At 37.0% G+C, this 27,707-nt stretch overlaps 1 protein-coding gene across 11 annotated transcripts in view; it reads left to right on the forward strand.

The window, feature by feature from the left end:
• Positions 1-27,707, forward strand: part of B3GALT1 (beta-1,3-galactosyltransferase 1) — a 212,259-nt gene that overhangs the window by 85,128 nt on the left and 99,424 nt on the right. For all 11 annotated transcript variants that reach the window (XR_008577690.1, XM_054830419.1, XM_054830421.1 and 8 more), the window contains one exon: positions 10,596-10,737. The gene's annotated coding sequence lies outside the window, so the exon portion shown is untranslated. The remainder of the gene's footprint in view (positions 1-10,595; positions 10,738-27,707) is intronic.

Below are 27,707 nucleotides of genomic sequence, written 5' to 3' on the forward strand. Positions count from 1 at the left end.
CACTATATTTGTAGGATGGGTGAATGTTCTCTCTCAACTCTCCCTCCCCAGCACTCTTTACTTTTAAAAATCTAACTTTTACATTGCCGAGAGCCTATTTATTAAAAAAAAAAATATATTTAGTTGTTTGTAAGTTCAGCATGACTGATTTTGCTTAATTTTCATGACTTCAAAAATTACTGGTTTTGTAAATTTTATAGGAGTAAAGAAGGTACTGAACTCACATGAGTGACTAAGCTTCTTGAGCCAAAATAATTGTCTTGCAACTTCTTTTCCTCAAAACCAAACTCAACAAAATGACAAAAAAAATCTAATCACAATTGAACAAAAAGTCCCATTACTATGCTATTATTGAAAAAAAATTGCTAAAAAAATAATTCACATTTTTATGCTCGCCTATTAGACTTAAATTCCTCCATCAAAACAATTAAGTTTAAGTAGTAATTCAGAGAGCTTTTGATATACTCAGTACTAGCTAGAGTGTCTTACTAATGAAAGTCATACATAAAGAAGTTGCTTAGCTGTTGAAGCTTCTGAATATGGAGAATAAAGGACTGGGCAGCTTAAAGGTATATAAAAGATGCTAGGAAGATAAATTTATACGTAGTAAAAGCAGTGTTAGAGATTTTCAGGTTGGGGGTTTTTTATGTGGGAGGGGGTGGCACGGGGAAGGTAGGGCAGAAAACTTCTGATGGAAAAACACCTGAACATCACACAGATGAGAACATCACCTGTACAAATGACTGTTACTTGCTTTAGAAGTTTCATGGGTTTGGTTTTGGGCTTTTTTTAAGTGTTTCTGCTAGACTTGGATCAGCCAGGCAGCTCCTCAGCATGTTTTAGATTCTGCTTTTCTGGAGAGCCTCACCATAACTTTCTCACAGGCATTTATTTCATTTTTTTCTTTTTTTCTACTTTTCAAAGCTGAACTGCTTTAAATCTTACACGATACACTGTCTTAAATATGTCTTGATTTTATACTTGTGGTTTTGGGGTTGGCGGGGAGGGGGGAATACAGGTGGCTAAAGAAGTTTACAAGTTTTTCTTAGAAGATTTGTGAAAATCTTTGTCTTTGATCCTAATACTATTTTTCTGAGAAATGTTCTGATGGGTTAAACTGACATCTTAGCAAAAATTAACAAAGCCATTTCCCATTGAGCTTTAGTTCTAGTTTAAAAGCACATTCATCTATGAAGCACTCTGGACTTCAAAGCTGGTGAATCAGCTGTATATCTATGGCATATGTAACCCTGGAATTCACAATAGTTTCTATATGAGATTAATATTTGCCCCATTTTCTAGAACAATGCCAGAACCAGAATGGTGATGTTACCGTGTTGACTGACTGCTTTTTCTGTTGTAGCTGCCCTATTCCTTACATTATCTTCAGAAATCAAAAGCAAACATATTTATAAAGCTTATTTAAGACATACACCTCCATAGCTGATTCTTTTTCACCTTTAATTTAGAAAAGATTAATTCTTTTCCCTTTGTAAAAGGAAATATGATTGCTGTATATTCTCAAGAGCCCAAACTGAGTTCTTCCATCTGATTTTGTGCTTCCTTCAAATTGTACTTTTTTAAAGAAGGAAAGGAAGATGGAAAATCAAACAAGCTAGTTTAGATTTTATGAATAAACCCCCAAAACCCGAGACTGTCAGCACAGAAAGGAAAATGAATTGTTTATACAATACTTCTAACAGTAATACGGAAAGCTTGCATTTCTTTCTAGAAATGGAGTGCTCGGGGAACAGATATAAATTTTGTAAGAATGACACGTTAAGCTAGATTCATTTATGTAATGTCATTGAAAAGCTTCACATTGGAAGATGCAAATCTTTGAGTAAATTAAGGTAAAATTATGATGGTTAACTAGAAAATAGGCATGATTTATTTTCTATTTCCTGTTTAGGTACTTACATATATTGTAGCTCTCATTCTTCCTTATAATAGTTGGGAATCACAGAATCTGGAATGTATTTCTTACCATTGCACAAATTAAGGAAGTCTCATGCACTCCATTTTATAGAAGAGGGAGAAGCCCAGAAGCTATGCAAGGAACCTGAGTTTCCCTGAGTCCTGCTCACTGCCCTAACTCTGTTATAATCCAGACTTTAATGGCTAGCCATGTCTTTGTCACTTTGAGACAGCAAATTCAGTTTCAAAATATACGTACATACTTAATGCTATTAGGTGACATGAAAACATTATGCTCCCCTTACTATTTTCACTGACACTGGTTATCTTCCAGATAAGGTGGAACTTTTAAAATTAATTTTAGTGTGACCTGAATGTGTGTGTTTTTAAAAACAGTTCTGCTAAAAAAAAAAAAAAAAATTGATCCGATTAGTCCCATGGATCAATTGTGATCACAAGAGTTTCTAGAGACAACAATGTCTTAATTACATTGAGTGGGTTATGATATTAGTTTGAAATTTACTTCTTCACAACCTTTTGGCCTTCCAGAACAGAACAAGGTTTGGTAGTCTCCGAGTTGCGCCTGAAGGCTTGGTTTGAGCTCCTAGCTCTTCTGCCCATTGCACCTGTTTGCTCTTTCCTACCCTGCATCATTATAAAACAATTCTTATTTACTACTTACTACAATAAAGATAAGGAGCATTTAGTGTGACAAGTTATACTGCCAGATAAGCAGTGCCTTTGTCAGGAGGAGAGCTAGAGGCAAGAGAACAGCAGAAGTGAAAGTGTGTAAGACTATTCACGTGCTGTGGTTCTGACTCAGACAAACCACATATGCCAAAGAGAGTGTCTAACTCCGTTTTCTGAGCCTTTCTACCCGGTTAATTTGGTCAGCAAGCAGCTTAACGATCCAACTAAACTTGCTTTCATACTCCTATCTTGACTGTGCTACTCACAGAAGGAGCCAACAGAGAGAATGTCATGGTTTAACCTGGCTGGCAGCTAAAACAACCACCAGCCATTCACTCACTCCCCGCACCCCCAGTGGGGTGGGGGAGAGGATCAAAAAAACCCCCAAAACTCGTGGGTTGAGATAAAAGCAGTTAATAGGACAGAAAAGGAAAATGATGATGATGATAATAGAATATACAAAACAAGTGGTGCACAGCACAATTGCTCACCATCCACTGACCAATGCCCAGCTAGTTCCTGAGTTATGGTGCCACTCTCCCTAGCCAACTCTCCCCAGTTTATATACTGAGCATGATGTCGTATGGTATGGAATATCCCACTGGCCAGCTGTTTGGGTCAGCTGTCCCGGCTGTGCCCCTTCCCAGCTTCTCGGGCACCCCCACCTCCTCGCTGGCAGGCCAGTATGAGAAGCTGAAAAGTCCTTAACTGCTTGGCAACAATTAACATCATCAGTGTGTAATCAACATTATTCTCATCATAAATCCAAACCACAGCATTATACCTGCTGCTAGGAAGAAAATTTAACTCTATCCCAGCTGAAACCAAGACAGAGAAGAAACAAAGCACTGCTCTTTCCTTCCTTCACACTCTCCAAACTCTGTTTGCACATTCAGTTCCCCTCCTGTAACTTTCACAACGGTATTCCTCTGTTGATCTCTTTCTGTGTAGCACACTTCGAAGCATGATTTCTCACATGTAACCAGGGAGAGGGAATACTTTGCATAAGGAGGATAAAATCAGATAGAGAGAGATCTTGAAAGTAAGTTTAGGACATAATGTGGAGGTTTGGAGGATGCATCATGCAGGAGACACCAGGAGCAGAGGGACCAGGAAAGAGGGACATTGAGGTTCAGATTACAATTGCAAAGTTCATCCAACTCAGCTACCACAGACAGCAGCAAACTGGTAATGCAGGAAGAGTTTTAACTTCTTACAAGCTACTGAGTCTCACTTTACATACTTGTTTATACGTAGCCCATTCAGCCTTCATCAGCAGAGGCATTGGAGATTTGTAATGTGAAGGTTCACCGATGCGTGAATATTTGAGCTTTTATTATTTTATCCAAACAGGCTTGTTCTACTTAGGTCACAATATAACTAGCTTTCAAATTATGATATGTGTCTTCAGAAAGCACCGTGAGGGGGTAAAACAGGTACTAAAGAAAATGAATTGAATGCAAAATGAAAGAAAAAAATCATATAGAGCAGCATATGAGGGTAGTCACAGTTTTAAAGAGGGGAAAAAAAAAATCACATAATTATTTAAGGCACAGATATTAACTATTTGGAATTCCTACCTGAAAGCAACTAAATTAGTAATAAATACTGGTATTTCTCAAATACTTGGTAATTATTAATATAAGATGATAAAAGACTTTTTTTAAAATAAAAAGGAATAAAAAAGGACTTTTTAAAAAGTTGTGGTGGGTTGACCCTGGCTGGAGGCCAGGTGCCCACCAGAGCCACTCTCTCACTCCCCTCATTCACTAGACAGGGGAGAAAAGGCATAACGAAATGCTTGTAGGTCGAGATAAGGACAGGGAGAGATCACTCACTAGTTATCGTCACGAGCAAAACAGACCAAACTTAGAGAGGGAATTCATCTAATTTATTACTAAGCAAAACAGAGTAGAGGAATGAGAAATAAAATCAACTCTTAAAACACTTCCCCCCACCCCTCCCATCTTCCCAGGCTCAACTTCGCTCCCGGCTTCAACCTTCCCCCCCCTCAGCGGCACAGGGGGACGGGGAGTGGGGGTTACGGTCAGTTCATCTCACGGTGTTTCTGCCACTTCTTCATCCTCAGGGGGAGGACTCCTCTCATCGTTCCCCTGCTCCAGCATGGAGTCCCTCTCACGGGGTGCAGACCTTCAGGAGCAAACTGCTCCAGCGTGGGGTCCCCCACGGGGTCACAAGTCCTGCCAGCAAACCTGCCCTGGCGTGGGCTCCCCTCTGCACGGGTCCACCGGTCCGGCCTGGAACTTGCTCCAGCATGGGCTTCCCACTGGCCACAGCCTCCTTCAGGTGCCTCCACCTGCTCCGGCGTGGGGTCCTCCATGGGCTGCAGGTGGAATCTCTACACCCCCTCATCCTTCCTCCATGGGCTGCAGGGGGACAGCCTGCTTCACCATGGCCTTCACCACGGGCTGCAGGGGGATCTCTGCTCCGGCGCCTGGAGCACCTCCTGCCCCTCCATCTGCACTGACCTTGGTGTCTGCAGAGTTTCTTACATCTTCTCACTCCTCTCTCCGGCTGCAAAAGCTCTCTCTCTAAGTGTTTTTCTTCTTCTTAAATATGTTATCACAGAGGCGCTGATTGGCTTGGCCTTGGCCAGCGGCGGGCCCGTCTTAGAGCCGGCTGGCATTGGCTCTGTCAGACACAGGGGGAGCTTCTAGCAGCTTCTCACAGAAGCCACCCCTGTAGCCCCCCCGCCACCAAAACCTTGCCACCCAAACCCAACACAAAAGTATAAGTCAGGATAACGAGCTAAAAATTAAGAAATAAGACTCTCTTAATTTAACAGTATTTTTTAATCTACTTAAAAAGAGGCAGGAATATCAAACAAAATATTTGAGATAGTTTTGCAGCTAACAATTGATCTGCCATAGATTTGGACAATATTCAGGGCAAAAGAAAATTTAGCCTGTTGCACTACGCAAATTATATAAATACAATAAGAACTGTATTAAAAACCATGCCTACAAGAAGTTTCCCATCTCAAGGGGCCACCGGGTATGATCAGTTTTCACATTAAATTACAGCATTTCTGGAGCACTGATTAGCGTCAGGATGGAATCAATAATGCTACAATGGTGAAAAGAGGCACAGAATCGGTCCTCCTTCTATACAAAGGGTTATGAAAGGAATAAAAAAACACGGAAAGTGTAAGCATATTTAATTGCTCAATTGAGTGAAAAGAGGTTAAAAGGATTAAAAATAAGTAACTACTTTTCTTCAATTGACAAAGCATCAGATGTTATTTATTCTTTCGTCTGGAAACTGGAGGCCAGTTGGTTGGACATTGGCTATTGAAAAACTCATTGTGTGAAAGTTAAAATGCGCACTGGAAAAGTATAGTTCAATTAAGCAGTGTCTGCACAGATGAGTCAGTGAAGGTCACACTCTGCTGACACACGGGAGTACTGTGAAGATGTTATTGCCATGACTGATGAAAGAAATTCAGTAGATTTATGATACCCTGATTTGACAATGCCTTGCCCTCAGAAATTAATGTCTATAGGACAGTGTTAGGACATAGGGGGTAAATGAGACTGCTAGTTAAGTATAAGGGGTGGAAAAATGCATTCGAAAGCTTGTTTTTTCAAGTTGTTTTGGGAGGAATTATATAGGTCTAAATCAAACTTCTAGTACACTCATTATTTGGTTTGGGACAAGGATACTGATTCTTTCCTTTTAAATTGCAACTGAATTTCAAGATGATCATATTATCTAGATGAATCAGTAGATGATAAAGTTTAGTCTATACAAAAGTAAACCCATATAAAGGATATAGCACACATACACTTTGCATAGTAGTGCCATTCAGAAAAAAGAAGGTGTGAAAAATCACTGGGCAGTGCCCTTCTATGTATTGCTAAGGACAAGGCGGTAATATCTCATACTATCCAAACTATAAAACACAGTGCAAACACGGATTTGTTTCTGTTAAGATGCTTAATAGGGACCAGCTGAGCAACCACTTATCACAGGAAAATAATATTGCTTTGTCTCATGCCAAAACCTGAGATCTTTACCAAGTCTTTGTTTGGACAACCTCAGCTGTAAATTAACTGGTGTATACCTACATTCAGCAGCTTTTGGCATGCCTGCCTGGAAGATACAGCAGTGTAAAATTATTTTTCATAAATTCTATCAGTGTCTCCTATGGAACAAGAAACTTCCTATACAAATATTACGCTACCAATACAACTTAGAAGAGCAGATCTAGTCCAGAATTTTAGGAGCTTTTGATATCACAGGAAAGGTGTCAACTTCTATGATATGCAGCAAGTTTTCAGAGTAATTGCTGAAGAGCTCTATCAGATCCACATTAGAAGTTCTTTTGAGATTTCCCTGTAACTGAAACTCATGTTATCACTGAAGCATGTAAGTTACATAAAAAAGGATATTGATTTTTTTCCCTAAGTGAGATTTGAGACAATATAAAGAAGTAATCAGAATTATGAAAAAGACTGTCCAAGACAAAGTCAAACTGAGCCAAAGAATCAGAAATTGTCAGTGCAATAGATGAGCTTGAAACTAGGATAAGGGATAACTAAAGTTTGGATAAAACATATCCACAGTGATGGGACAGTATCACAAGATTTTTAGAATCAATTAAAACTTTCTTTTGTTTTTTTCTGAACTTTTATTTCCCCTTGATCTGGCCTGAAGAGAAATCTTTTTCCTACCTTAGTGAAAAGCATTGTCTAGAAGGGAGACAGCCTGCCTCCTCTGGTTCCTTTCTTAAAAGATGCTATGGTACTTGGATCTTTCAGCCCTGCCGTAGGCACTGTACACACAGAGGGATCTGTGAACTCAAGACTCCAGACCCTGACATGCTTTACTCCACAGCATGTAATGTGTAAACACTAACAGTACCCTAAACCCTACACATCTCTGAAAACTGAGATTTCCCAATGACAAAGAAACTGAGCTGACTTGGTTAGTGAGACAGTGTTGCAGAAGCTAAAGGAACTAGAGCAGATGGAGTGACACCCCTATCTGATTATTTCTGAGCAATGAGAAAGGTGTAGTTCAGGTATGGGCAAGTACTCCAGCTCATTATCATTTTAACCAAGCCATTTTTATGCAAAGGTTTTAAAACAGAACCAAGTTACCATGGAAACTGATTGAAGCAGAGACTTACTGTAAATGCTTTTCTAGACAAGGATAACAGGACTGACAGGTAGGCTGTAAAAGGAAAATGAGTGCAATATAGGAGTTAGGCATGATGGTCTGTTTTCTCTTCCTAAAAGTGTGGTTTTTATAGCTCTGCTTTATCTCTACTATTTTCTACAGTGATATATTGAACATATTTTGAAAGAAGCTCCCACCCAAATGAACCTTTTATTTTGTCATAATCCTATTTGCAAGGGGATGTACGTGCTCTAGAGAAAAGAGCTGAAGGGCAGGGCACTCCACTTATTTTCCCAAATTATGATGTCTTGCCAGAATCATCAGGGAGGAAGAGCCATCACTCAGGAAATGCATTTGCATAAAGTGCCCTTTGCTGCCAATGTTTATATTTTACTCCTGAAATATGCTCTAGGTACGTTCAGACCATAGCACAGTGCTCTCCTTGTATAATAAAAAATAAGGTAACAAGGGAATAAAGTGGTTTAAGTGAAGAAATACCCCTTTTCCCTTTCTCAAAAATGTTGAAAATATACCTATTTGCTGCAGTTGTATTCAAAGTCACAATGATTTGGCTCTGTAAATATCTTTCTTAGTCTGATGGGATGATGGTAAGAATAACAGAGATTAGATTACACAGCCCCCAAAATACGGTGCCAGAGTTTTAAGAAGGGAAATTGGCAGAGGTTGAACAACCGCAGAGCATGTACCTTGTCCACTCAGAATAATTAGCTGTCAGCACTGGGAAACATTTCAGCATATGAATACGCAATATCTTTTTAAATCTGTGCCAGATGTTTCTACCTGCTGTGCTTAATTTCAGAATCTTGTGTTACCATTAGAGAAAAATAGTTCTGTTTTCCAATATAGTTTTCTACCAAAAGAAAGGCAGGAGAAGGGGGAGCATCTTGAACTTATCCTGATACTTTTCTAGCCCAAAGTTTCTGCTTCTTGGTTCCAGCTCCCAGCTGGAGCTGTGTTTGTACATGCCCTCCTGACATAAGCCATAAAGTAATTTTCCTCTGGATTTGAAGAGGTTTGCTGTCACCAGCACTCACAGGTGGTCCCAGTGCACTAGAATCACAATAGATAGTCACCTTTTCCAGCATGTTTGCCTTACAGCTAAAAATAATAGCAACAGCTGGTTTTGTTGTCAAAAGTAAATATACTTCTCACCTTCAGTCTCTGCTTCCTCAGCGCTGTGGGGGTGGGGACATGACAGATGGTTCCTGCTAACTAATCACAGAAAACATGGTATTTGGTGTATGGCATGAATTTCCAGGCAAATAAGAATGCTTTTCATTTAATATCCTCCCTGTGAAAAGCTGGACACCTTAATAAGATGTGGCGTGCTCTAAGGAAACACATATTACATGTTAAAGTATATGAAGACGCGACTAATCACAGAACTCTGCGATAAATGATGCACAAGCTAACCGCTACTTGTCATAAGTGAATTTTGATGACTGTGTTTATTATATATAAAGCTTTTTGGCAGTGAGACAAAGGGAAACATGGAGCCAAATTCTGCTCTTTTTAGGCTAAGTTCCTCTTTGATTCAGGGCGTCGCCCACTGCACTGTATTTGCGTGTCTCTGAGCCACAGAAGGCTGCCAGCCCAGGCTCAGTGGCAGGCAGGCAGGCTTATGCAGAGGCTGGTGCAGTCCTTCAGACTGAACACTCAAGGACTCCATGCATAAGAAGGCTAGAACCATTTGCATCATTTAAAGAAAGCCATTTTAAAGTATCTATATGCTTTTTGTCTCCATTCTGACATAAATCCTACTGGAAAAGGGTCAACAAATACTGCAACAAATATTTTCTCAAGGAAATAAGTTCCCCATGAACGTAAAAGTTATTTTAAAGATATGCTTTTAATGTTAGAAAAGATGTCCCAAGACTCTACAGTATAACAATTAAAATTCCTTGTCACCGTTATATGTTCCCAAATTTTAATTTTTTTCATACCTGCTTGTATGACAAAAATATGTAATTTCAGATAATCATGATCAAATTCCCCATACAGGTGTTTATAACTATCTTGGACTTAATTAAGCAAGTTATAGGATTAGAAATGAGAATGTTGGGAATAGTTAAGTTCATAAACCAGGACAATACAATTTTAATTTACAAACTCTTGCCTAAAGGTATGATTATTCAAAAGCAAAGGTGAGGAAAAGAGGCACAAGAGATGGAGGAGGGATTGTCAGGAATTGGGGAAAAGCAAGAAAATAAGTTCTGGCAAAATAAACCCAACACCACAGAGTGATAAAACAGAAAAGGAAACAGACTAACCTGCTTTACATTGCAATTTAGAAGATTGCCATTTACAATATAAGGATAATTCTAGCAAGCCTGATCAGAATTCTGTGAAAATCACTGAACCCTGCAGAGGTGTCTCAGATAGGCACCTTGTTGTAAACTTCAAGATCAGGCCTAAAAGAAAACAGATAAATGCTGCAACTAAACTAGCCTGTGGCACTTCTAAATATGACTGCTCACTCTGAAGGTGTTGCTTGGGCTTCCAAAGGACAACTTGCCAAACACTAGTAGTTTCTATTTCTCATAAGCCCACATGTTTTCTGTTCCAAGACACTTATTTCTAAGTGCCCCTGTTGCCACATTTTTTTTCAGAAAAAAAATATTATATAAATAGATTTTGTGCCTGGATTTAAGTGGTTAGCAATATAAAAATACAACAGTATTCACACGTGCAAAGTTATTACCTCAGAACTTGCCCCCAGGTTTCTCATGCTATCTCTGTTGTCATGGAAGACAGAAAGAAGAGTAATAAAAAAAAAAAAGTCTGTCATTTACCCATATGTAACTCACGGATATTTGTCAATGCAGGTTTATCAATATACAGTCCGCACTGGTTTCACATGTGACAAGGAGGCAAACAAACGGCGGAGAACGGCAGTACATATGACGCAGATCAACAAGAAAGAAAAAATAAGGACAAAAAGACAGAGAAGTTTCTAAAAAAAGTCAGGTAAGGAATTCAGGTGATTCTATATAAAGTGTAAATCATACAAAGAATCATATCAAATAGTTTATGCTTATTTTGTCCTTCCTGTTATTTCTGAGAATTCCTGCTATATGTGTCTATGGGCATATGTACACGCACGCATATACCCTACTTACACGCACTCGCACAATGAATTTCCTTTTTGAGCAAAATTGCCGTTACCCTCAGTGAAAATATTTACTATACTAGTATTTGACATTTCTTTTAATAAAATCCATTTTCTGTATTTCATTTTATTTTAAATAAAACATTGTAACTATTTCCTACAGAAAACCAAACGAACCAAACAATATTTTTACAAAGGAGTAAAAGAGAGTCATGGTGTGTGTATTACTGTTCTTTCTCAAAAAAATCAGTTTAAAGTTCTTAAACCTTACATTTTACCATCCTAGTGCTAATCTCTTGGGGCATTACATGCACACTGCAGAAAAGCAACATGTGTTATGACCCACCTCTCCCTTCTCACACTGCTGACAGGTGGAAAGTTGATTTAGAGCGTGAGCACGCTTCTATTTTCTAAGCCTGACTAAAGAGGAGTAAAAATATATTTACCAAGGATCAAAACTGGAGGAACAGTGAGCAACAATTCATCCTTTGCTCCTCTGCTCACCTGCTTTGGAGAAAAGTTGTAGTAACACAGTGGGACCCGTAAATGGGGTGGAGGCTGTATATTCTCTACAGCCTAAAACAAGCTGGGAAACTAAGCTAACTGCATGTTATGTGATGCAATTGTTCATGACAAACGTTCTCTTAACTTATTAGATATGCTTTGTTTTAGAATAGATTGATATTACATTTTTGCCACTAGCATAAGATAGAAAGAAATATTCATAACTAAACATCACATATCCATTGTTTGCCTATCTATCTTCTTAATCCTTACCTCTCCCTTCCACTCACAAAACTAGAGATGCTGGTATACCAAGACACGTCCACTATTAAGAAATGGTTACTTACAGGTTTTTGCATTCCTGAGTAACATCATCAACTTATCATACCCATTTAGCATATCCACAACACAGAATTTCCTTTAGAGTTTGGCTTTGTAGAAGGGCTTTTTAAGCCTTCTACAAAGTGCCTATGTTATGCTTACGTTTAACTTCATAGAACAACATCTAATGCTTCCAGACAGTGTGTTTCAGATGACTGACTCCAAACCTATGGAAATTCACTATTGAAATAACACGTTCTGTGAATTCCCAGGAGCTCTACAGAAATTAAAAACAAACAAACAAAAATCCCCAGTCACGCCTCCCAAACTACATAAAACTTATTATTACTGTTATATCGTATCAATTATATGTTGCACAATTAATGATAATGCAATATTGTGTTCATGCTAACTTTTTGCCGTTTAGCAAGATTACCACACATTGAGACATTCTGCCTATCCTTCTGTATGTTGTTGATTCTTGCAAAAGGACAGCTGCTGCATTTATGTTAAAAAAAGGCTCAGAGTATCAGCAAGGATGCCTCTAATGGGGGAAGCAACATAATAGAGCTAGAGTTTCTCTAGGACATGCAATATTCATCAGTTACAAACTTGGGAATGTCATATTGTAAAAGCTACATGATAAAAGACGCTGTGTGGTGTTACAGCTGATTCCATTTGCCATATGGCACGTTATTATTTTGTATTACCTTGGGGAGTGCGCTAAAAGTGAAAGGGAGAACAGAACACACTTAAGGTATACAGAATAATAAGCACAAATTGTATAGTTCTTAATTATAGCAATAAGGTCTGTAACTGAAATGGAGATGGAACTAAATACGGGAGTCAAACGTGTACTATACTGCTCCTCAGTTACTGAAAAGTAATAAACTCCTGTCAGGAATATTTAAACAGGAAGAAACTGCCAGCCACCATATGTAGAAGCCTACAGACAACCTCAAAGCAAGTTGACTCAAAAGTCAGCAAATGCCATGTACAGTGCTACACATTTTACCATAATACCATTTTACATAAAGAATAGTTTTACATGGAGTAGGTCGGAGAAAAATCAGTCATCTCTAAAAATGAGAGTCTGTATGCACAGCTATAATAAAATCATCAAATGAATGATTAGAATAAGGGGGGGGGGGGGCACGGAGAGAGAGTATTTGCTGAAAACAATTAAAGTAAAAGAATCCTGAATTAGTTGTGTCAATTCAGTATCAGGATGAGCGAGCTGCTGTTCACAAAGCCGAAGAAAACCCAAACCAAACCATATGTCCAAATTTAAAAAGGCTTTCCTCTTACAATATATCAGAATTCACAAGCAGATTGTTATTAACATGGTCAAAACTTAGCCAAGATTTCAGGAAAGTAGGTGCAATGAAAAAAATACTTTGCTTTTCATGTAGCCGTATTTGCCTGCAAATTCAATTCTTCCCACACCAGTGAAGTGAGGTTCACCCCGCACCCTGCAGTGCCATCTTTGGAGGTGTCTGACTCTGAAGCAAAATGCAACCACAGTCAGATCATTCTTTGGGAGCTATTATTCAGTCACCACTTCAATTTTAAATGATAGATTTTGTGATACCAAGTATTGGAAATGCACAGGCTTGCTAGTTTTTTGAATAGTTTGGCTCTAAACACCATAGTCCATTAGATAAAGCATTTCAAGATCTGTTACAGGAACAGGGTATTTTAAAATTATTCATGCTAATTGTGCAATACTTTAGATGACATCTTCAAAGCTGTCATCTATTCAAGTGTTCAGTTTGAGCAGCCAAAAAGTCAAAGATTGTTCTCTTTAGCCAGTTCTTTAACAGCAATAAATCAGAGAAAAACTAGTAACTCTCAATATTTCCCATTACGGGTTATGCATTTTGCTTTCTTGTTAAGCTTTTACTGGCTTATTAGGAAGATAACTTTTTTTTTTTTAATAAGTCATCCAGGTGACCCATTGTCCTTTAAAGATAACACAACCTCTCGGTAAAATGAATATGGCTGTTTGGCCCCTGTAAGCTTCCCCCTCCTAGCACTCACTACCAATGGTTTACATTTGTAAATACTTGCAGCCCAGTGATGGCAGGAGGGGCTGAACTGCAATTGCTGTGCAAATTACTGCATCCATTTCCATTTCTCAGCTAATGTTAACAGCAACTCATGACACATTTTCCACTGTATTATCAAAAATCTATGAAGTTTTCACACATTTCAGTCTGAATGCCACTCATGCTTATTCCACACATAATCTTCTGTTCCAACCATAAAAAAAGGCTGATGCAAGAATGACTGATGTCACTAAATGAGGGTTATTATTCAGTGAGACAGAAAGGGAGAGAAAAAGCCAGTTCTCGCTATTCTACTCAAGGGTGTTCTTCCCTTTAAGTTATCAGGAATCTGGAATACATGTTAATTGATGCTCAAATTTAAAGACTCCATATTGTAAACATACTTGCTGAATTAGCAAACATTTGTCTATTATTGTCTTCTTTAAAGGAAAGCTATGTATTACTACAAGAGAGAATAATATTTTATATTTTTTTCCTTCTAAGAATGTATTCAATTCCATACTAATGAAAGATAACTAGTGTTTGACAGAACTAGCATTTACCTTACCCTAATAAATTAAGAATTTACAACTCCATTTTAAATAGTTTGATTTCTGTTATTCTGATAAACTGTTACCTTGACAACAAGCATAAATGAATGCATTATTTCGTGAAAAATTCTTGGTGCAGCAGTTTTAAATTGGTAATGAAAAAAAACCCTTTTTTTAAATGCTTAGTAATTTCTTCTGAAAAAATAAAAATGTTTAATTAAATATCAGAAATGGAATGTCAGTATGAATTCTTCAACCTAAAATCTTACCATAACATGGTAATTATTACCACTATTATTGTTTTAAAAAATTTACAAACTATTCAAATTTCACAGTGAACAACTCAGGAAAATATCAAGAAAATAATAAATGGAAGACATTCCAAAGTTTTCTCATGACAGACAAAGTTTTTTCTGCTAGTTCAATTCATTTAGGCAGTTAATTTTTTTGATTAATTGATCATGACACTATTATAGTATAATATTGATTATATTAGATGTGTATACTTTCAAAGCCTTCAATTAGTTTAAGGAAATGCAGATAAGCCAAAAAATTGCTATGCTTCAGAGGAAGAACATTCAATTACATTTAGCAGGAAAATCACCACTAAAGTATTTTTATCTAACCACAGTTTTTAAATAACCAAGGGGTGAACAGTGACACTATCTTAAGAGAATTTCAGAGAGGACAATCTTAAAGACATGACCTATTTAAGTAGTACATTGTGCATTATAAAACCATACTGTCAGCTACGCACCCCGTTTTTAGTGAAAATGCAGTATTTAAAAAATTTGGAACACTGGTTATATAAACTGGAATAATAAAATTGTTAGTATGGTCAACCTCTGACTTTCACTTCCAGAGGCACTAATATAATCAATTTTATAAATACACCTCTACTTGAAAACTTGAAAAACAAGCAACTGCCCTGTGCTTTGGAGGTACCTACGATCTAGCTAAATGCAATTTCTGTATCCATGTTAGGGCTTCTTTTGACATGTATTCAACTCTCAATTCTCATATGCTTCTTCCAAAAAGATATTCTGCTGGATATTTGCAGTATATTATGAACAGATTCCTGCTCTCCTGATTCATGTTAGAGGACTTGTATCTTTGATGGATTATGAAGAGTGGATGAAACTGTAAGTGAACAACATAGTAAACAAAGTATTTAGGATTTCACTGCTGAAGTTATTCACAGCAGATTATAGCCTGGTGCTTCCACACTATTCTAAATCTAAGTCTTTATGCCATCAAAAGCAGACAGACTCTCAAGGTAAATGACTGGCAAAGTCTCATATCCTGATCACCCAGCATGATCTGTATTTGCTGTAGTCCAGAAGAAACCTCAGTATCATTTGAGAGTAAGGACCACAATATGCCCATAATGGTCCAACAGTGTTATTTGTAATATCAGGAATTTTCAGGGGTATAGCAAGCAGATCCTGTTTTGCAAGCACGGCTTTTTGACTGCGATGCCTGCATTGCACGTTTGGCCAATCCAGTCTCTAGTAAAGTACTGAACAATTTCCTATCCTTTTGATCCCAGAAATGTACGTGTTTAGTTTTGATATACTGTGTAGGTTCCAAAAAAGAGAAAACAAATATTCGAAGCAAACAACAGAATCTGAAAAATGAACAAGATTAAAAGTATTGAACAACGTGTTCTGAATGAGTTCATTTTATTTGAATGCTCAGGTACCACAATGAAGGCTCTGCCACCCTTATTTACACCCTCATCTCCAAGAACACTTCATCTCCTGCTCAAGCCTGCATCCTAAAAGTAGCATTAAGTGCTTTCCTGGAACAGACTAGTGAACTACATGTTCAGATGATCTCTGTAATTTCTTATTTTTAAAGCCAGGTGACTGCAATAACATCATGCTAGCAACAAATTATGTTATAAATTGTACATAACTGTATAGAAATAAACCTGCAAGGTATCTAAGTCTTCATCAAAATAGAATAAAGTGGGAGAACTTTTTTTAAACTGGAATATACAAGACTGAACATTGTGCTTAGAATGAAAATAGCCTTTTGTAATTCCTTGCTTACCCCACCAAAGGACCATCTGATTTCTATGAAGTGCATTAAAACATAAGAGGTATAAATTCCTTTTTGCTGTTTAGAATACTGTTGAATTTTTTTTTGACATCACAGATGACAGTAAATGTGATTAATGGCTGCTGATAATTGGAGTTTCATTCCAGTGGTTATTGCTTGTCAGTAACAATTAATAGCTCCACAAAACTCCCATTCATTTCACAATATTAAAGAATGATGGCTTTTGGGAATTATACTAAACTAGCAATTTCAATTAGATTTTGAATTTTATAGTATATTGACTAACAGTTTATGGTTTTATAATAGCAGCAATGCCTTATTGTTGGTATGGCAATCACTCTAATTACATGTATGTTTATCTGGAGAATTACAATTTTTATAGTTGTCGTATTAAAAATAGTCAATTGCATATTACCATTTGTTTAAAAGTATAGAGAGTTTTGGTCTTTATCAGTAAAGATGATTTTGAATGTCAGCTACATAGTTTTTTCCACCAGTATTTTATAGGCAAGAGGCAATGGTTAAGGGATGCAAAAAAAAAAAGTTGAGGGTCCTCAGTATCAAGCACCAGCTGGTATGGCGTGTGGCACAGCCAACCATTTGCAAATCTTCTACCTACAGTTGGCTGGGCTGTAGATATAAGGCAGTAACTGTCTCATCCAATCATTTCCAGAACTGTAGAAAGAGAGGGGAAATCTTCAATAAAGGGAAAGGTACTGAATTTTGGAGAGTCACTGAGAAGCATCCTCGCCTTTGGCCTTTCTTCCAGTAAATAACTTCCTGCACTCAGAAGGAAAAAATAAACAAACAAACAAACAAAAAAGAACAGGAAAGAAGAAGGAATCAAGGACTGGCACAGAGGAGCACGCAGTGGAGAGAGAAAGGGTTGTGTAAGATAAAGTTGATTTGAAAACGTGATCTTAATCAGGACGAAACAGCACAGAGTTTGATGTGAGAGACTGCAAAGGGTATGGTTCTTTTCTGTGACAACATTAAACTTACTAGAGCAAATTTTTAAGTTTCCTAACTGAGAAACCAGCAGGCTCTGAAGTTTAACATGCTTATAAAATAAATCTTGAAAATATAAGGATACTAATAAAAATTCTGGCTCTTCAGGAAGCCAGTACATTTCTAACATTGACATCTATACTGTCAGGATCTGAGTCATAGATCATCTAATAAAGTTCAACAAAGTGGAAAAAGGACCAATGTGGAGAAAGCTTTATAAAGTTAACTTCTTAATTAGCAAGGCACATACTGATTTCACTTGCATAAGTGCTTTTGCCTAGGATTCTCCTTGACTTCAATTTTTTGATGCAGAGAATACGATTTCTATGAGAATACTCTAAATAAATGTTTCTTGTGCTTTGTCTTTTATTTAAATAAGCTCTTAAAATTTACTGATAATTTTTATTATTTTACAAATTACCTGATGAATCTCCTAAATAAAGAAAATTCTAGTAATTCAATCTTATAATATTCTTCCAGACAATGAAGTTATCCTAGTGTAAAACAAGGTAGGATGAGAATCTGTCCCATGAAGCACTAAATTACTTTAGCAAACTAAGTCAAGGAAAAAGTCAACAATAAAAATGACTGTGAGAATTCTAATGAAATTCCAAGTCAAAACTGCAGCCCATTGCACATTCTATTTAATATAATAATTCTCCATCCAGTAATGATCATTTCCAAGTCAATGCCAAACTCTGATTGAAGTCAATGAGAGCAGGAGCAAGACCTTTCTTGTTTATATTTGATTCATTTGTGCAAGTTTGCAAAAGCAGAAAATTGCTGCTCACAACAGGGGAACCTCAAAAGATGTACTTGCTTATTTCATTGGAAAAATCATAATGTGGAAGTTTGGATTATTATACTGAGATCTGTAAACCTTTTTGATTTATTTGAATCGTGGTCTTCTGAGCATCTGTTCAGAAATAATTTTTCTTACATTTTCATGATACTACTATTAGTAATTTGTTGTATATTAGCACCTAATGGCCCTAATTAGTATTTGTTCTATTGTGGCAGGTGCTGTATAGACCATGGTGAAACCAAGTGCAAAATAAAATGGGATTAAATATAAAAAATAACCAGTTTATGGGACTAAATAAAAAAAACTAGCTTTGCAATTCCTAAGGTAAATTCTGGCCAAGTGTAGGTTAGGTATTATTTTAGACCAATTTTTTTTCTTATAATTTCTTTTCGATTCCCAATGTTTATTTGGAAAATAAAACATGCAAAACCTGCCATTAAATAAATTCACAATTATGACATAAAACATCATGATTAGAGAGAATAAAGTATATAGTATGTATGTCAGGAATCCAATACAAAAGGACAACAGAGTTCAAAAATGCAATTCAGTTCTATTCTTTGATCTAATCTAATAAAACTTTAATCTTTCCATTGTAGAACACAAATTCAGGCATTGCAATGCCTGTAGATCCAATTCTAATCTCTCATTCATGCCAATAATTTTCAGTCCTCAGTGACTCTCAGGTTTGATAATACCAACAAAGAGAGCCCCACAATATATGTCCCATATCCAGCACTGAATTTATTGGTTGGGGTTTACTTATTTTATGATTGAAGAATTTATTTCGCAAAAGAAAAATGAAGATTTTTCTTATTTTCTGAATGTTTAAACACTGAACTTTTATTTCTTTTCCCAAAAATCCATACTTCTCATTCCTTCTGTGACATTCTTAATATTTTTTTAACAGCAGTGGTAAAATACATTATGCTGCTCAGTGCCTTGAAGCCATAATATTATATTCAGCCTTCCCTGGAAGAGATATCTTTTCACTTGCACTGTTTTTAATTCAGTTCAGCTACAATACAGGAAAATTGAGCAATAAACCATAAAGTCAAGAATAGGCTTCTTTTTCTATATGTATATAAAGGTAATGTTACTTGAAGTCAGTAAAAGCAGTGGTTATTTGGCACCCGAGAAGGCTGGATATTGCTAAGATTCTTCAGCCAAAGATCTCCAGGTCAGTTAAATATAAGTTAAGATCCTAAGGAATGGCTGTATCATCATTTTCTTCAGGACAATATTACCATTATGAGTGTGAATTATTTGTAAGCTTCTTAATAAATTCACTCACTTCTGAATGGTGACCCTCAAAAAACATATAGCAAGAAAGAGCTCCAAGAACAGAAATATCAACTTTGAAGTAAGTCTCCTTAATGGGAGAAAGTTTATATTCTATTTATTTTAGGTTATACAAGCACATTTCTTAACTCAGTCAATTTTGAATGATAAACAAAGGGAAATTTCTTGTGCTGCACACACACCAGCCATAGCCACCTCAGGGCTCCGACTAAACTTATTGTCTGGCCCAAAAAATCACAGCTGTGATCACCTGAGCACACCTTGATTTCCAAATGACGATGTCAGTTTGCTTTCAATGTCTGGGACAGTACACTAATAGGTATTCAGTGGTGTGGAAGACACCTTTATAGTTGTCTGACTTTAAAGGCATCTCTTTTAAAAAGAGACATGATTGCTACAACTTGGTGCATTAGAAGGATACTTTTCACTGCGAGTGAAAGTTTCACCTTGAAAATTCAGTTTCTTGCACTCATTTAGAATCAGTATATATGGACTGAAGTTCAGACTTTGTATTTTGTCTAGCTTTTAACCATAGTAAGGTTGTGCATGTGGCACTGTGACGTGAAACCGGGATTATATTTCATCTTCCATATTAAATTTAGACTCTTTCTCCTGACTGCAATCATGGCATCTAATTAAGGGGGGTGGGGTGGGGGGTGGCGGAGAATATGGGAAAACCTGCATTAGTGAGTCATCAAAGTTTTAAGTTATTGTTAAATGATTCTATTGTTGGACAGGAGTCTTTTGATTACGATTCTTTAGAGATACTCCATCCTCACCTTCTGATAGTCTTACAGTTGTGAGTAGAAGTTACTTTTTTGTTACCATCCTTTTCTCAGAGACTCTCAAATGCTGGATACAGAGCCCTTTCAAAGACTTAGATTTTCGGAATGATGATGCATAGGAACACTTTCTTAATTAGTTCAGATGGTTTAGGTACAAACGGTTTTTACAGAGAAGTGTGCTGCAAAATCCACATCGGTAATTCAATTACTGTTTTCAAAATGTAGTATTTTACAAAACACCTAGGGGAACTAGACATTTCCTCTAAGAAAACTCCAGGGGAATGGGAAAGCCAGTACTTCTGGGCAGACAGGGAATGTCAGAGCCTCATTAGCTGTCCCTTTTTGGGTGTAGATTCTAGCTTCTGCATGCCTTTCCAGTCTCTCTAGTACCCAACAGTTTTAGTGTGCCTTGGGTCATTAAATAATTAAAATATGCATACATTCAATAGCATAAAACTCATCAGAACATGCAGGCAAAAATTTAGAAGCTGAGACCCAGCTGTTTGCTGCTTTGAAGAATTGTTTCTTCTTTTTTTTTTAAACTATGAGTAGCACCTGTAAGTATTGAGAACAGCAGAGCCAAGCAGAACATAAGCTATAAGCAGAAAGGAGGAACAGGCCATGCAAATACTCTTGTTAGAATGAAGTTGAGGTTGTCTGAGAATGTTTTCTAAACTCAGTCAAAACTTCTGCTGGAAAAGCTCTCACTAAAGCATTAGCTACTCCATCTTTTCAGGGGATGTTTTGTATTCTAGTGTCTCTGTCCAGAATCATTATGTGTCATTATGGAGTGAAGTGGGAATAAATTCCCCCAACATGCCGTACTGTGCTCAGGAAGAGTATATTTAACATCAGAGATGAAGATCCCCTTTTACCTTTACTCTAAAAGCTATGGCTTTTTAGAGTTTTGGGATTTTCGGCTTATTTACTAATTGTAAGTGTATGTTACAACTGTAGCACGGGAGACTTTAATCTGATTAATAGAGAAAATAAAAAACTTAACATTTTACTGCTGCTATATTTACTCTTTCACTTTGTGACTGCATTCCTGAACTTCAGGAGAAGCAGGATTGTTATAGTCTTAGACTGCCTTTGTTTAAAATCCTCTCTCTCATGCTCCTGCCTTACACACAAAAAAGTAAACTCAAAGAAAAGGCTACAGTTTTCAATAGAAGGCTCATCAGTATTTGCTATAATTTCACAGCAGGAAAGACCACACAATTACAACTAAGACATTTCCTACAGAGGTCTATATCAGACCTTATATATTCACATCGTTATGCTTTATTGGGTGCATGGATTTCAGGCATTTGCCTTCTCCAACTCATCCTTCTTACCTTCTATAACTTATGTTTAATAAGCAGGCAAAAGCTCCTCCGAGCTTTACTAGGCAGGAGATAATTGTTCTATGTTCTCTGCAGTTTCCTCTCCAGCACTATAGCATACATCAGTTGCTAATGGTTAATTACTTTGCGCACTTGCAGTTCAGTCTCCTGAGGACTGAAATTAAATTTTGTGGTTTTAGCCTAGGAGAACATGGACTCAAAACACAGACGCTCTTTTAAAAGTTTTTCTGAACACCAGTCAAAGCAGTTCCTTGGCACACAGGACAGGGAGTTGCAGGCCTGACTTTTATTCCAGGTGGCACTTCACTTGATGTTCACTGATTGCATCAACGGCCAGAACTATTTCTTTGCACCTAACACTGATGAGTATGCCCTTTCCTCTCAATGAAAGACTGTTTATTCACTCCTGCAAGAGGCTGTACATACCACTATAACTAAATGATTCAGTAATTCAAGAAATTACTCATTCTCTCTGAATTTTGCTTACATTTGCCTCAAACTAACAGTCTTGGCAAGAGACAACTAACCAACCTTGGAGCACTGTCAGTGCTAGGAATGTAACACTTGAATTCATCCTGGAAAGTTAAGGAGCACATTGCCATCCTTTGCCCAGACTTAATTGGATAGCTGGTATTTAAATGTGCGCACTGAAGACAACAATTGTGTTTTGCCCATTTTTGCTAGAAATATTGCTGATCCCTATGTGCATTGTGTAAGTTATGCCCAGATATCTTGGAAAACATGATAAACAGAACTGTTTGGAAATATTCCAGTGAAAAGGTTTTCTAAAGAAGATCTGATTTCATAAATGGAAGAATTTTCCTGCAGCATTTTGGATTTTATGAATTTTCACTGAATGGAAATCAGATTCATAGGATGCCTTGTCTGGGCTCCAGACAGGTTGTCCCAAGAGATCCAGAAATTTTTCAGATTTTTTTAGTTCTGTGCAAATATGATGTTCTGAGAAAAATTTGGATCAATTCTTGCAAAATGGAAATCCTCTTTTAGTAAGCTTTTTAAGGCATCTTATTTTTCTCTTTTCGTATCTGGTTCCCAAAATAACTTAGAGAATGAGTTCTAAGAGGTGCTATAAATTTTGGAAACTAATGATGGCCACTTAAAGCTTTTATAAGACTGCCAGCAACTGCAGTTATGTCAGCATACAAACAACCACAAAAAAACCCCCACAAAACCAAAAGAAGTCCCAGATGCTTTTTAAGATACAGAACTAGTGCAACTTTCAATAATTTTTGCTAGAGGATTTTTGTCTGCTTTTGTAAGTTTACCTGATATGCCTATGTCAGTTACAAATTGTTGCTACTAGAAAGTAGGCTTTATCTTATGATTTGCATGACTATCAGTAATGATAAAACCCCAGCAGCATAAAAGGCTTTTTTTCCTCATGCTAGATAGGGAGCTTAATTAGCATTAATTTAATTCTGAGAGCAATACTCACTTCGTCTCCCTTATTTCACAGAAGAGCTGCTGCTAAGATACTTTGCCATGTTTTTCCTTCCTATAGGGCAAATACACCTTGACCACCTCCTCCCCTCTTTTTCAGTACAAACAATTTGTATAAAGTATTTATATTGTTCTGAGGTTAAAAATAAACCCCAAAAAAACAAAGACATTTTGTAAACTCAGCGCTTGAATATAGATTAAGATAATGGGATAAATTATGCAGAACACAATTGATGAAGAAATGGTTAAATGGGCAAAAATATCTGGAAACTGAGCAAATTTGCACCAAATTCTAAACATTGTTACTGTCTATTACTATTTTGATTAATTAGAACAAGCATTCTTTGTTAATTTTGTTTCTTTGGCGGGAAGAAAACAGAGCAAGTATTGCATGCATAATCATAAATTAAAGTCAGTACTCTTAAATTGTACATTTATAGAGATTTAGCTTCCTAAGTACTTCAAATTATTGGCTATAAAAAACTTCATCTATTCATACTGATGAAGAAAACAATCACAATGCTGGGCCCCAACTCATACAGACTTTGTAACCCTCTGAATCACAGCAGTGGCACTCGAATTTTCAGTGAAAGCAGGTTTTTTGTTCTATTTAGAGTGTATAATTAAATTGGAAAATATTTCTGGTTAGAAACATTTCTGACTTTTTAGTATAGAAGTTGCAGCATGACAAATACAGTAACTGTTTTCCATTTGGAAATAAGTAAGACTACATAAAGTACAAGAGAAATGTGCTTTAACTGTTTCCCAAAATTTTTTTCAAGTAAGAAAAACAGTAAAAAAGAGCTATGGGGATTTTTTTTTCAACTTTCTAATTCTTTCTTAGTGGCAAAAGCAGGCAGACAACCTGTGTGATGAAAGACAGAATGCTTCCCCAGAAAATGTCAAGGTGGAGCTGAATGCTTACAGTATATTTTGTGTGTGCAGATTAGAGTCTCATTTACTCATTTTACATCTTCCAGTTGGAAAACCAGTTAAAATTATTTGGGAAAAAAAATAGTGAGAAATACAATTTCAAAATAGTTACCTTTGGAACACTGATTCAGACTTTTGGTTGCCTTTCTCATGTGAATTGCCTCCTTACCAAAAATGACATAAATATATAACCTTTAGCATAAAAAATAATCCTTTTACATTTCAAAAAGAAACCATCAGAAATGTAATGATGTTTGCAAAAGGATTCTCTACTACTATTATGTTTTACTTGAAAGGTAATGGAAAAATCTAAAATTTCAAGATACAACAGTGTACTTAATGTCCTACACTGCTCACTGCTCTTTTGCTAAAACAGAAAGGCCTTCTTCAGTGACTTGGTTAGTTGTGTTGAACTAATAACTTTATGTGAAATTATTATATCAATAAATTAGTTGTTAAAGTCAATCAAGTCAAATTACTGAAAGAAAATTCTCAAATGAAGGCTAAATACTGGGACTTCAAACAGAAGTCAGTTCTCGGTTACTACCTGTGTTATGGTGTTTGGGTGCTATATATGTGGGGTTTTGCTGGTTTAAAAAAAAAAATATCTTTAAAGCCATGTGTTTCATGAATTCCTTACTGTGCTCCATTTTGCTGTATACTTTACTTACAAATTAAATTCTCTCTGAAGGAAATCCAGAATTGTTGTTCATAAGCTCTACAATAAAACAGTTTATTTTTTTTTGTATGAGCCAACAATTTTCAGGTGAATAGGGCCTTTACAAAACATATTTTAACACTCCTGTAGATTAGTAACATGTTAGCAGAAAAAGACATGTTGAGCCTAGCTCAATTATTCTTCCATCCCAGTTATACTGTGACATTAAATCTTGTGACATTTAATAAGAAAGGCCATTTCACCCACAGCTGCCTCAACTGCTGACCATTTATGCAAGTGTTCCCACCTAAGAAACTATTCTAAAAGGCAGCAGCTTTCTCACATGCTGGTATGTCTAACTGCCCATATAAATTAAATAAGATGCAGCAAAATATATAAAAACTGTTCATCTTACAATTACCTGATGCCTTTGACTACAGAAAGAGGAATTAACCAGGCTGTCATAAATTCTTTTTGCGATTGCAATAGTGTTAATGGACTAAAATAAAACAGAACCAGGGTACAAAATAACAAAGTATTTGCATCCAGATCTCTCTCATTTCTTTATAGTGTTTCACATTTGTGAATATGAATTCACAGGTTTAAATATCTTCAATATTTTATTAACAAACTTCCGTTAAACAAAACTTTTAGTGACACCACTAAATAAGTCACTGGAGTAAACCTACTGTTGGTCTTCCTCGAGGCAGAACTGAGTGACAACCTTTAGGACCAGCTCAAGATTCTTTCCAAGATGACAAGCATGCACATTCCTTATTGTAGATTATAAGCAAGGAAATCTCAGCTAGCTGCTCATCTGGCTCCAAACTGGAAAATGTATAGCTTGATCTGTACCTAAAATAACTAGCCTTGCTGACAGGCAGCTGGCTTCAGGATCTGAGCTGCAATCTCCTTGAATATATATGAATGCATCAGCTGGCTCTATAGATGTCTTGAGGGGTTTTGCAGCAAGTCCCACTGCGTGCTGGTGTAAAACTAGGCTCAAATAATTTCAATTAACTGCTACTTCTAAAAGTTAAAAGTATATTGTCAGGTGTATATAAGACCATCATTTTCATATTTTCAGATAACACTGGAGTCACACAGTTTCAGTAAATGGCTTGGCTTTCCAAAAGAGTCGAGACTTCTTACAGCAATTTATTTTAGTCCATTATGAAATAGAATTTTTTAGTAACATGACGCATCTGGTCTATTACTTAGGTAGGACAGATGTTTCAAATCAAATATCCAAGCATTGAAGAGCAGGCTGTTTGCCGCAAGTAAAACCTGTGTGAAAGTCACGAGGACTAAAGGACTGCATCCTGCCTGATTAAGACTAGGTAAACTAATTCAGGTTCATATTCATGGTAGAAATGTTTCGGGTTTTTTCCTATGGCTCTAGTCTACCCAGCAGTAGCTATTTTGCAGTTTTTCTGGGATGTTACAACACAAAGTACAGGAAAATTAGGTAACAAAAAGCAAAAATAAAACCTTAATCTTGTCAGTCTTTTCAAAGCATATGAAAAAAAGCAGCTAAATTTTAACTACTCCATACTATGAAAATCACATGCTTTTATGGATTTGTGGGTGGAGAGAATGGTATGTGCCTTCATGTATATTGGCAAAAATTAATCCAGCTGCTCCAACTTCAGGGCATGCCACAAAATACCATGCAGGATGGATAAATGAATGAATCATTGAGCCATGATCTTCATCCTTCTTTGAAAATCATAGTTATTTTTGGTACCAACTTATAAAAAGTTTCTTTGGGTGTTGTACAAAATTCTCTGAAAATATGCATTATAGAAAGCACATCTTTCACTGAAGATGCCCCCGGCAAGGACTTTTTATGCCAATATGAGATTTCATGCACCTTTTCATGTAATATCTCTTTAAAGCATTTGCGCCTAATACAGAAGAAGATAAACTGTTTAACATTTGTGGCAGGAGTATATAAAATCCTAGGAAACCACAAGCAACAAAACACACTAACCAAGTAAATGTTGGGGAGGGAGGAACCAAAACAATTAAACTAAGGTCTGCCTCTTAATTGTGGTAGTTCTAAGGACAAGAGAGAAGGGAGAGAATTATTGTAAAGCCCAAGCCCATTTTTCTCTTCGTTTCCATTCCTTAGGAATAAATTTATGTTTATAGAAAAAGCGAGATTTTACTGCACACAGAGTACTGAAGCTAAATAGCTCCAAAATTTCTTTGGCACAGCTGTATTTCTTTAGGAACCAAATACATAGGTAACACTTGTGAACATTTTAATGACAGGATGAATAGATCTGCAAACTTTCCCAGTGTAAAAAAGCCACAGGGACAGGGCTAGCTGTGGGCAGAGAGCAGTCAGCTCTTGAAAGCTTGTTGCCTTTGCGTGTGCTGTGCGAAGGAGATGCTGGCTTTGAACACTTGCTCCCTACCTGTAATACCCTCTGGTGATATTCTGGACTCTCGTGTCCTCTCGGCAAGGAAGAGACACTGTTACCCATGGTGGTGGCACAGAGGTACTGTCCCTTCCTCCCTCTCCTCTTGGAGTTGGTGGCAGAAGCAGAAAGCCCTGCTTCCTGGGACCTTCTCACCATGCCCTGTGGTCCCTTCACCCCTGCACCCCACAGGGGCAGCCTGGGCACTGAGAACAGAGTCCATAGGAATGGATTTCATCGTAGCATTTTGTCATCTTCTGCCACAGCAGAAAGTTGATTAAAGTTCATGGGCTTAAGCTAACAGCTATAGTAACTAAGCCTGACTCATGCTAACTGCTGCAGGGTGACATCCAGCCTGCTCGGAGGGAAGGAAGAAGACAGGGCAGCCTGCAATCTCTGTACAGAGAAAGGGAGAAGGGGAAGCCATACCCATCAGTCCCCTTTCACTTGTCCTGACACGTACTGACCTCTCCTAGCCAATTCCCCAAATTCTTTAATCATATGTGTACATTAGAAAACTATTTTTAGAACTGCATCAGCTACAAATGAAGACCAGTTGGGTTTGCTGGTTTTTTTCCTGTGCACTGTTGCTCCTTTAGTAATTACACTAGACATT

The sequence above is a fragment of the Grus americana genome, chromosome 6, assembly GCF_028858705.1.
Source record: "Grus americana isolate bGruAme1 chromosome 6, bGruAme1.mat, whole genome shotgun sequence".
NCBI classification, from domain to species: Eukaryota; Metazoa; Chordata; class Aves; order Gruiformes; family Gruidae; genus Grus; species Grus americana.